General features: G+C 39.5%; 1 non-coding gene across 1 annotated transcript; it reads right to left on the bottom strand.

Moving 5' to 3' along the window:
* Nucleotides 1-1,069: 1,069 nt before the first annotated feature.
* LOC135532647 (small nucleolar RNA U13) lies at nucleotides 1,070-1,165 on the bottom strand. The gene has a single exon (XR_010454370.1). It is a non-coding gene; the product is annotated as a small nucleolar RNA U13 (small nucleolar RNA).
* Nucleotides 1,166-12,374: the final 11,209 nt, after the last annotated feature.

Here is a 12,374-nt window from a genome sequence, read left to right as displayed (position 1 = left end):
TCCCTTATCTGTTCACTCTCCCACTCAGAGGCACTTTGTATCTGCCTCCTCTGTGCTCCTCTGCACAATAGTCATTAGCGTTCATATTATATGGGCCTCCTTTGGAGTTAAAATATTGTTTACATATAATTGATAGTCTAATGAAAGGAGGCCAGTCAAATTAAACCCCAAGGATCACCTCTCATTGACAGACCCAAGCTTTATCCCTCAATGATAAATAGTATGTCCCCTTTCACAGCAGATAAGCTCAGCTAGCAAGGGACATTGGTCATTTCAGACTTGAAGTGCATCCAAAGGCAATTGTGAAACATGCATTCTGTATTCATAAAGGGTATCAGAGTAGCAGTGCTGATCTAGGATCAGGTTCTCCCTGTCTATTCATTACAATCAAAAAGCAAAACTGATCCTAGATTAGCACTCCTACACTGAGATACTTTGTGAGTACAGGCCCTGTAGTACAGAAAATCGTAAAAACACTGGTCGTACACAGGAAGCCCGATTCTGATATTGTTTTCCATTAATTCAATGTGTCAAATTCATTCCACAGAGGGCCAAGTGTCGGTGGGTTTTCGCTCCTCTCTTGTATAAAATCTCCCCTCACCTGGTTGTCTGGGTCTTAATTGAAAGGAAAAACTAAAAATATTCCTGCAATAATGTCTTTTGACAAATCAGATCTTTTCACATCAGCTCTATTTTAGAGCTGATCTGATAGGTCAAAATACCAATTAGTGAAATAAAGATCGGAATTGGGCTGCCTTTGTAAACGAGTTTGGAAAAGCATTAGTACTTGAAATTAACATTCTTTCATTGATCACATGAAAATATATATTATTACTTTTACTCTGTTCAGGAGGAAATGTTTCCTGTAGGCTGGATGGGCTCATGAAGACATGTTGTTCTGATTTCACTATAGGTTTTACATGTTGAACAAACTGCTGCTGTTTTCTTAGCCAGAACTCCACTGTAAAAGACTCCAGCTCATAGGACTTTCCCAGTGATATACAAACGAAAGGTGTTTATTTTTAACATTATAAACATCATTTTAAACAAGTCATGATTTTGGTATCATAATCAGAAGGCTGATGTACATTGCGTAACAATAAGGTTGTACATATCACACAACGTCTGTGATTAACCCATTCATCATATCTATGAACCAAAGGATCAGTAAGGCTATGTGTCATGTCATTCATTCATTAGTTATGACCATAGGTCTTCAGCTAACGGTGTGTGCCAAAAACCTTTGAATGTATTGTAATGTGAATAAATCTACATCAAATAATAAACACTGAGGTACTGTAGAATATCAGAGAGTTCCATTTCAACATTGAATGTTTTGTATGGTAGAACATTCAGCACCAATGTATTGTGGGAAAGGTTAAACGCTTCGTGGGTATTTTTTCAAACAGGGCCACGTTTGAATGTTGTCAAGTGTTTTAGATAGAAATGTCATGAATAGAGCTGACGTGATTCCTTACTCCACATGTTCTACATTGCATATTTCTATCTGAACGTTCCAAAGAAATTGTGTCCTGCTGAACGTGCCCCAGGTTGTGTTCTGTTGCGTACTCTTCACCCAGACATTTGCACCCGTTCACCCCTCATGCATTTAAAAGCATCAGCAAAATAATGACTGGAGGGAGTTTGCTCCATTTCCTCACACCAGTTCATTGTTTTTGAATCCATGAGAGAAAGTTTATAAAATAGAATAACTTCACTACCTTGGCTGAGGTCGTCTGAGTCAACAACAACTATAAACATATGTTAATTTAGTGCCACTGCTGAGTCAAATGCACTCTACTCAAATATAATGTCCAAATTCACCTCTTTCAATTCCAAGTCATCTGTTAAAAATGAATTATAATATTTAACTTGTCTGCATTATACATTTTCATGTTTCTATATTGAGTAAATGGAACAAGGGGAGCATCTACAAATACCTCGGTGTCTGGCTAGACTGTAAACTCTCCTTCCAGACTCATATCAAACATCTCCAATCCAAAAATCAAATCTATAATCGGCTTTCTATTCCTCAACAAAGCCTCCTTCACTCACTCACGCCGCCGAACTTACCCTAGTAAAACGGACTATCCTACCGAACCTCGACTTCGGTGATGTCATCTACAAAATAGCTTCCAATACTCTACTCAGCAAATTGGATGTAGTCTATCACAGTGCCATCCGTTTTGTTACCAAAGTGCCTTATACCACCCACCACTGCGACCTGTATGCTCTAGTCGGCTGGCCCTCGCTACATATTCGTCACCAGACCCACTGGCTCCAGGTCATCTATAAGTCTATTCTAGGTAAAGCTCCGCCTTATCTCAGCTCACTGGTCACGATAACAACACCCACCCGTAGCACGCGCTCCAGCAGGTATATCTCACTGGTCTTCCCCAAAGCCAACACCTTCTTTGGCCGCCTTTCCTTCCAGTTCTCTGCTGCCAGTGACTGGAACTAATTGCAAAAATTGCTGAAGCTGGAGACTTATATTTCCCTCAATAACTTTAAACATCTGCTATCTGAGCAGCTAAACGATCACTGCAGCTGTACATAGTCCATCTGTAAATAGCCCAACCAATCTACCTACCTCATCCCCATATTGTTTTTATTTACTTTTCTGCTCTTTTGCACACCAGTATTTCTACTTGCACATCATCATCTGTTCATCCATCACTCCAGTGTTAATCTGCTAAATTGTAATTACTTTGCTACTATGGCCTATTTATTAACGCCTCATGCCATTTGCACACCTCATGCCATTTGTATATAGACTTTATTTATTCTATTGTGTTATTGACAGTACATTTGTTTATTCCATGTGTAACTCTGTGTTGGTATCCTGCTCTGGAGTAATACTGAGTGTATAATTTCTACTTGGAAAGCTTGTATCGTTTCTACATTCGTATGGGAAGACGTTGATTTGGTATTGGGGTTTCGCCCCTCCTCCCTAAAGTGTACATTCATACATATGTAACTCCACCTCATTTATACATGTAAAAGCAGTAGAATAGTGTAAGGAATACAGTAGGTGGAAACACCAATCCATAAATAAATCCTTGAGGGGGGTTAAACGAGTGGACAGTTCAGTGTGGAGGGATGGAAGGAACAGGAGTGGGATCAGGTTTAGTGGGTTGACTCGTTACAATGGCACGAGCATACGTGATTCTACAAATCCGCTGATATTGGGAAACTCACCCCCAAAACATCGACTTCGGAGTCAAATAAACAGGCCCGAAATTGAATCGCAAACGCTCAGTCAAACATCCCCTCTGCACTGTCTAGATGTCTAATCAAAACGCAGAGCAGAAATTCCTTGTTGCTAATTAAAATGCTGCTCAAGGCAATCTCAATTTCAAACCTTTAATGTCTAGTGGAGATAATAGAACTCTTGGTAAATTCTCAGCTGCCGTATTTTTTAGATAGAAAATGGTTTCTAAATGCTTGGCAGTCAGACTTTAGGACAGGACACGGCATTATCTTGGTTACTTCTTTAGTCATAATGACAAAGTTAACACACTAGACAGGACACAGCATTATCTCGGTTGCTTCTCTAGTCATAATGACATAGTTAACACACTAGACAGGACACAGGATTATCTTGGTTACTTCTCTAGTCATAATGACATAGTTAACACAATAGACAGGACACGGCATTATCTTGGTAGTTAACACACTAGACAGGACACGGCATTATCTCGGTTACTTCTCTAGTCATAATGACATAGTTAACACACTAGACAGGACACAGCATTATCTCGGTTGCTTCTCTAGTCATAATGACAGAGTTAACACACTAGACAGGACACGGCATTATCTCGGTTACTTCTCTAGTAATAATGACATAGTTAACACACTAGACAGGACGCAGCATTATCTCAGATGCTTCTCTAGTCATAATGACATAGTTAACACACTAGACAGGACACAGCATTATCTCGGTTGCTTCTCTAGTCATAATGACATAGTTAACACACTAGACAGGACACGGCATTATCTCGGTTACTTCTCTAGTAATAATGACATAGTTAACACACTAGACAGAACCAAGTATTATCTCCGTTACTTCTCTAGTCATAATGACATAGTTAACACACTAGACAGAACCAAGCATTATCTCCGTTACTTCTCTAGTAATAATGACATAGTTAACACACTAGACAGGACACAGCATTATCTCTGTTACTTCTCTAGTAATAATGACATAGTTAACACACTAGACAGAACCAAGTATTATCTCCGTTACTTCTCTAGTCATAATGACATAGTTAACACACTAGACAGAACCAAGCATTATCTCCGTTACTTCTCTAGTAATAATGACATAGTTAACACACTAGACAGGACACAGCATTATCTCTGTTACTTCTCTAGTAATAATGACATAGTTAACACACTAGACAGAACACAGCATTATCTCTGTTACTTCTCTAGTCATAATGACATAGTTAACACACTAGACAGAACCAAGCATTATCTCCGTTACTTCTCTAGTCATAATGACATAGTTAACACACTAGACAGAACACAGCATTATCTCTGTTACTTCTCTAGTCATAATGACATAGTTAACACACTAGACAGGACACAGCATTATCTCTGTTACTTCTCTAGTAATAATGACATAGTTAACACACTAGACAGAACCAAGTATTATCTCCGTTACTTCTCTAGTCATAATGACATAGTTAACACACTAGACAGAACCAAGCATTATCTCCGTTACTTCTCTAGTCATAATGACATAGTTAACACACTAGACAGAACACAGCATTCTCTGTTACTTCTCTAGTAATAATGACATAGTTAACACACTAGACAGAACACAGTATTATCTCCGTTACTTCTCTAGTAATAATGACATAGTTAACACACTAGACAGGACACAGCATTATCTCTGTTACTTCTCTAGTCATAGTGACATAGTTAACACACTAGACAGGACACAGCATTATCTTGGTTGCTTCTCTAGCCATAATGACATAGTTAACACACTAGACAGGACACGGCATTATCTCGGTTACTTCTCTAGTAATAATGACATAGTTAACACACTAGACAGAACCAAGTATTATCTCCGTTACTTCTCTAGTCATAATGACATAGTTAACACACTAGACAGAACCAAGCATTATCTCCGTTACTTCTCTAGTCATAATGACATAGTTAACACACTAGACAGGACACAGCATTATCTCTGTTACTTCTCTAGTCATAATGACATAGTTAACACACTAGACAGAACCAAGCATTATCTCCGTTACTTCTCTAGTCATAATGACATAGTTAACACACTAGACAGAACACAGCATTATCTCTGTTACTTCTCTAGTCATAATGACATAGTTAACACACTAGACAGGACACAGCATTATCTCTGTTACTTCTCTAGTCATAATGACATAGTTAACACAATAGACAGAACCCAGCATTATCTCTGTTACTTCTCTAGTCATAATGACATAGTTAACACACTAGACAGGACACAGCATCATCTTTTTTCTCTCTCCAGGTCTCGTAAACTTGATCCTAATAAACTACGTATTGTATCTGTACCTTGATTGGTTTCCTTTATAGAAATAAATCCTGTCTCACTTTTGAAAATAGGAGGAAGATTGTTCAAGCAACACTCCATCCAGTAATTGACTCTGGAGACTCAATCAACGTGTACGCAGCAGCTTCTGTGTTAAAACCTCTAGATTCAGTCTGTAAATCAGCCTTGCGTTTTATCACTGGGGATAATTTTCCTACGCATCATTGTCTCTTATATAGTTCTGTTGGCTGGGAGTCTCTGACTACCAGAAGGACCCAACATGGGCTATTATTCCTATATAAAGCTCTCATCCAGAAATTCCCATCACCTCACTTCTAATTTAGAAATCAAGTAACTATAAGACTCTCTCTCAAGACTAGATGGTTCTAGAAGTTCCACAGGTCTCCTCTGAGTTAAGACTGTTTGGTACTAGAGGTTCCACGGGTCTCCTCTGAGATAAGACTGTTTGGTACTAGAGGTTCCACGGGTCTCCTCTGAGTTTGGGAAGACTGCTTTCAGTTACTATGCCCCTCAGTCAGGTCACTCTAAAACTTTATTCTTTGGTCCCAAAAGATTAATTTAGTGCTCTGATTTAAAAAAAAAAATGTGACCAATGAAAACTGCACTTGTTTTGATTGATTGTATATATTAGTTTCTAATGTCCTTTCGAACGGACTGTCATTTATTTTGAAATGTTGTAACTGTAATTTTGTACCGATCATGCTTAAATGTGTTGCTCACATTGCTTGAACTGTTGTCTTCAGGGCACCATTGGAAATGAGACTGTGGTCTCAATGGGTTCCCCTGGTTAAACAAAGGTTTATAAAACATGCAAAAAATATATCTTGTACGTGTGACACATTTCCATGCATTTAATATTGTGTGACTTGAATAAGGAGGAAGACCTACTTTATATAATAAACGTGGTTCCCTGTAGAAGGGATGCGACAACTTATCACATCTCACCACTCTTGCTCTATATTGAGACCGCCTCAATTCACACCATGGATCCTGTGGAGGATAGTGTGATTTCTAAGAGAAGGTGATACCACAGCTCTTAAGGGAGAATTAATCAATCTATTTATTAAACAGGACATCAGCACTACCACACCCACCATGAATGATACAAAAAAAAACGGAATTGATGCTGTTGATTTCAAACAGCATTGAACCGCCTCGCTTCGTTGATCTGAAGGAGTTTTACGCCGTCGACCATGAGATAATGATGCAGAGGATGTCAGAGATAGAGCTTTCAAGTCAAGCTCCCCTGGTGATTCAAAAAATTAAAAAGATAATTTCTAAATATCTTGATGGAAACAGTTCTTAACAGCCACATTTATAGTTTTTACAAATATTAAGAGTTTTGAATCAGAAGGGTGATGTACATTGCGTAACAACAAGGGGGTACACATCACAGCTAGACTGTTTTCCCCTTTCATTATATTCACGAAGCGAAGAATCACGAAACAGATGTTATTGCCTCAATCCCTTTAATTACTCACAGTGTCCTTTTTAATAGTATTGTACGCTTGAAAACACCTGAGATCTTTGAGCACCTACAATATAAATTGCTTTTTCAAACCCACACAACAAACCCGGCAATTTAATTGGGGTAATGAGGTGGGAAAAACAAGCATTTATAATTTAACTTCAGAAATATAAGTGATGCATTCTGGTTAGATTCCATCGGCTCGCTGATGACATTTTGGAGGCACCCTGGATTCTTCTCAATAGTCTGTCTTTGCTTCCTCCTGTTCTCTCCTCACTTCTCACTGATGTTTTGAGAAGGCGAGGGGAGTACAGGAACAAAGACAAGGAAGCAAAGACAGACTTATTGAGAAAAATCCAGGTTGCCTCCAAGAGTCTAGTCATGTTAGAGTTTATTTAAAGTGGAGTCACAACGCACTTTTACAAACGGAGGAACAAAACAAAGGAGGTTGACGGGGTGTTGGAGAAAGGGGAACAACGTCAAAAAATATATATAAAACAACACTGGACAAAAATTGAGGAGCAAATAGTCCATGACAAAGTCGAAATAGTCCAGAAAGTCAATAGACTATAGGACAGGAAGTGGATGGAAGGAGGTGGACAGACAGAGAGAAAATGGACGGACGACTCACTAGTAAGGCAATGGCGTCTAGGTTTCGAGGAGATGAAACACTAACATTTTGAAAAGGAGGTAAGTAGAGATCAGGAGGATATGACACATGGAAAAGCCAAAACAGATTTTTGAGCAATAGTCCCCTGATTCTAAATTATACTCTGAAAGGGCTTCCTTTTCATATGAGTTTTTCCTGTCAAGTTCACCATTATTAGGTCTTCCATTATCCTGTGAAGGCCCGTGATGAGATTTTGTATTACACATGGTTTCCTCAAAAGCATTCGATAATATCAGTTGCGGAAAACTCCTCATGGAAATATGTTTCACGATTAACAAATAAGTGCTGGAATCATGAATCAGAAAAGTGTTGTACATCGCATAACATCTGTGATTAACCCATTCATCATTTTTATGAATCAAATGATCAGATTTTTCATGGATGTCATTAATCCATTAGTTATGGCCATAGGACTTCAATTAACGGTGAGTGTCAAAAACCTGTGAATGTAAATGTAACGTCAAACGATATACATCAAATATTAAACACTGAGGTACTGTAGATATGATGCAAAATTACTCAGAGTTCCATTTCAACATTGAATGCATTGCATGGTAATACAGTCAACCCCAGTGCATTGTGGGAAAACTTAAAAGCTTCATGGGTATTTTTCAAACAGGGCCACGTTTGAACGTTGTCAAGTGTTTTAGATAGAAATGTCATGAATAGAGCTGACGTGATTCCTTACTCTGCATGTTCTACATTGCATATTTCTATCTGAACGTTCCAAAACGTTGTGTCTTGCTGAATGCGCCCCAGGTTGTGTTCTGTTGCGTACCCTTCACCCAGAAATGTGCACCTGTTCGTTCACCTCTCAGGCGTTTAAAAGCATCAGCATGGTTGGAGGGAATTTTCTCCATACTCCTTAAACTAGTCCATAGTTTTTTAATATATGGGAGAGAGTTGATAGAATATAATTACTTTTTTTTCTCAGAGGAAATTACTACCTTGGCTGAGGTCGTCTGAGTCAACAACTTGACGATAAACATGTGTTCATTTAGTGCCACTGCTGAGCCAAATGCACTCTACTCAAATATGTCAAAATTCACCTCTTGCTACTGGACGTCATCTGTTAAAAATGATTTATTATTTTCATGTTTCTATATTGAGTAAATGGAACAAGGGGAGCATCTACTTTTCACTGTAACATTGGTACCTACAGGAAGTTGATATCCTGCTCTGGAGTCTTCCTGATGTCACATTATAAAATAGCATGTATAATTTTAATGCATTAAAATTATACATGCTATTTTATAGCATTCCAGAGTGGCAGGTAGCCTCGTGGTTAGAGCATTGGGCCAGTAACTGAAATGTTGCTGGATCAAACCCCTGAGCGGACAAGGTAAAACCCCTGTCAATCTATCAAGTTAACCTACTTTTCCCCAGGCCCTGTGGATGTCGATTAAGGAACATCTCTGATTCAGAGGGGTTGGGTTAAATGTGGAAGACGCATTACATTTGAAGGCAATCAGTTGTTCAACTGACTAGGTATCCCCCTTTCAAGTCCTTGAACATATTTCAGGGAAATATAGTCATCACCAATGCATTGTGGGAAAGCTTCATTGCAATTTTTGTGGGTCAACTGAAATGACATAGTTTGACTATTTACAGGTGACAAATCATCAGAATGGGATTATTAATAACTCTGGGGTCAAATAAACAGCTATTAAAGTACTGCTGAACCAAATATGCACTCATTTAAAATGTAATCGCAGTGTACAAATTCAGTACAAGCCTGAATTACTTTAACGTTGAGTAAAGGATATGACTGAGGGGAAACAGCAACTCTCATCTGTAACCTACAGAGGTTAAGAAAATACAGAACCACTCTTGCCCTGAAGACCCCTTTAAGTCATGTCATGGATGTGATCTGAATTTACTATTTAACCCGTACCTACTTCCTAGCAACTCATGTAGACTAGACCTGACAGGATTGTGGAACGGTGAATTAGATCTGAGAGGATAGGAAAGATAAATTAGATCTGAGAGGATTGTGGAAAGGTCAAACTAGATATTAGATCATTGGAAAGGTGAAAGCAGCATGGCAACATATCCTCCCAGCCAATCAGATCTAAAGGAGGTGCCTATAGGGTGTTAGGGCTGTAGGGATTGATTTGGAATTCAGAATTAGATGAAAACATAGTGTGCACAATGGGTGAGTTTCTTTTGGCCCGGTGTACTGGCCATAACAAAACGAACTTGCCCTATTTCTACACTCCAACAGCAGGCAGTGTGATGTGACACGTTTGTTAACGAGTTAATTTAAAAGTGCAATCTGTCATTTTAATTCTGGTAAAGAGTATTGACCGAGCAGGGCTCAAGTGGAGGGTCAGGTACATTGCGTAACATTGAGGTTATACATGCCACAGATGATGCACTGTGTTCCTCCCGTTCATCATATTCATGAACCGAGCGATCGGTGATAGCTGAAGGGGCCTCTCCAGGTTAGGATTAGCCTAAAGGGGCCTCTCCAGGTTAGGATTAGCCTAAAGGGGCCTCTCCAGGTTAGGATTAGCCTAAAGGGGCCTCTCCAGGTTAGGATTAGCCTAAAGGGGCCTCTCCAGGTTAGGATTAGCCTAAAGGGGCCTCTCCAGGTTAGGATTAGCCTAAAGTGTTCTCCCCAGGTTAAGATTAGCCTAAAGAGGCCTCACCAGGTTAGGATTAGCCTAAAGGGGCCTCTCCAGGTTAGGATTAGCCTAAAGAGGCCTCACCAGGTTAGGATTAGCCTAAAGGGGCCTCTCCAGGTTAGGATTAGCCTAAAGAGGCCTCACCAGGTTAGGATTAGCCTAAAGTGTTCTCCCCAGGTTGAGTAGCCTAAAGAGGCCTCACCAGGTTTGGATTAGCCTAAAAGGGGCCTCTCCCCTTTTGAAAGGAAAATGTTTTTAAAAAACAGCAGACACTAGGCCCCTCCAACTCAGCTCTGGACCTCGAAGCCAGTGCCACTGCATTTTTTCATTGTTCCCCTCTAATCAGGGACTGGTTTAGACCAGGTGGGTGCAATTCATTATCAGGTAGAACAGAAATAGCCCAGTGGTCTGTAATGGGTGCTTGGGTATTGGATGCTTGGGTCGGGGTATTGGGTGCTTGGGTCTGGGTATTGGGTGCTTGGGTCTGGGTATTGGGTGCTTGGGTATTGAGTGTACAGACAGCCATAAATTAATCTGATGCAGATCTGTTTTTATATGCTTTAATTTTCTGAAACCCCTAATGACCACACTGAGTGAATCTTGCGAGAGTATTAAAAACCTGACTTATTGCCATATACATATACTTATTGTATATAACGACGAGAGGTAATGTTACGGCCCTGAAAACACGGGAGAAAGAATCACGAGAGTGATACGGTGTTGTTTTCTCAATTCAACTTTTAGTTCAATGAGAAAAGACCGCGATTTCCCAGGAATATGGGTGGAGACCAGAGCAATCGATCTCCGGATCACAGATGAACACTTTTAGGCACCACAAAATAAAGTAATCAATATAATTTTTATACATTACTCTCACAATTCGTACCCTTTGTACACTTGACGGATTTTAACTTTAACACAATTATATGAATGTTAACAATCTCTATCAACTAATACTGAATGCATCTTTTTAACCTTAGTATGTGAGGATCTTAAAACATCTGTGAACTTACTAATACGTTTTAATGTATAACAGGCTATGAATGTTTCCTTTAACCTGTCACAGTAACATAATATTATGTGAGTATCAGGCTGTTGTAGGCCTTGGGACTAAAAAGGACTATACACCTGCGTCATAAACCCCATTGTTACGAATCCCTTTTGGCCCGACAGTCTAGGGGGGGATGGTAATGAGACCCGTAACATAACTCATGCAAATTATTATTGTGACAAAGTGAAAGTGTGAACGAAATAACCACGACAATAGAAATCTACCGTCAAACTCCAGGTTTATTTATAAACACACGGTAATGGGGGGAACAGGAAAAGGGGCTGAGCTGGACCCAAGGAAAGAAACAATAAGTATTCAAAAACACCCCTAAGCTAGACTAGCCTACTTTAACAACAGCTAACTAACTAACCAAAAATACAGTGGGTGGTCCGCCCAGTTCTAACTAGTGTATTTAACAAAGTTCACCTACGGGTAGTGTATGCCCATGGGCGACTTGTCTTGGTTTCCCCCTTTTCCCACCAGCAACAAACAAACACCATAACCAAAAACAATACTCACAGGTGATGACAAAGTGCTATGAGGTGCTTAAACAAAAGAGAGGTTAAGACACAAAGCGAGAGTGAAACACAGAGACCTACAGACATGTCATTTACAGAGAGATTGAGCTCTAGAACAAACAAATGATGGGGTTTTTAAACCATGGGAAGGAACTGTGATAGGTTAGGAAATAGGAGGAGGTGTGTCTTCTGATTGATGATTGATTGTTGACTGATTGGGGAGTGATGATTTTCACCTGTGAGGGGAGAAGGAGAGAAAAGAAACACACACAGGATACACACACACACAGGATAACTGTATCCGTAACACCCATATTCTGAAAGTGTTCTCCACATAAGTCATCTGGGGCAGAGCACTGCACCAATTAGGAAGCAGAAATTAGTACTTCATACAGAGTCTGGGTGGGAAACTAAAGTTTATTAATGGAAGGAATTTTACACAGAATAGTTCAATGTGACATTTCCATTATCTCAACTCATTTGCAA

The sequence above is a fragment of the Oncorhynchus masou genome, unplaced genomic scaffold, assembly GCF_036934945.1.
Source record: "Oncorhynchus masou masou isolate Uvic2021 unplaced genomic scaffold, UVic_Omas_1.1 unplaced_scaffold_1967, whole genome shotgun sequence".
NCBI classification, from domain to species: Eukaryota; Metazoa; Chordata; class Actinopteri; order Salmoniformes; family Salmonidae; genus Oncorhynchus; species Oncorhynchus masou.
This window is presented reverse-complemented; position numbering and strand designations above follow the sequence as displayed.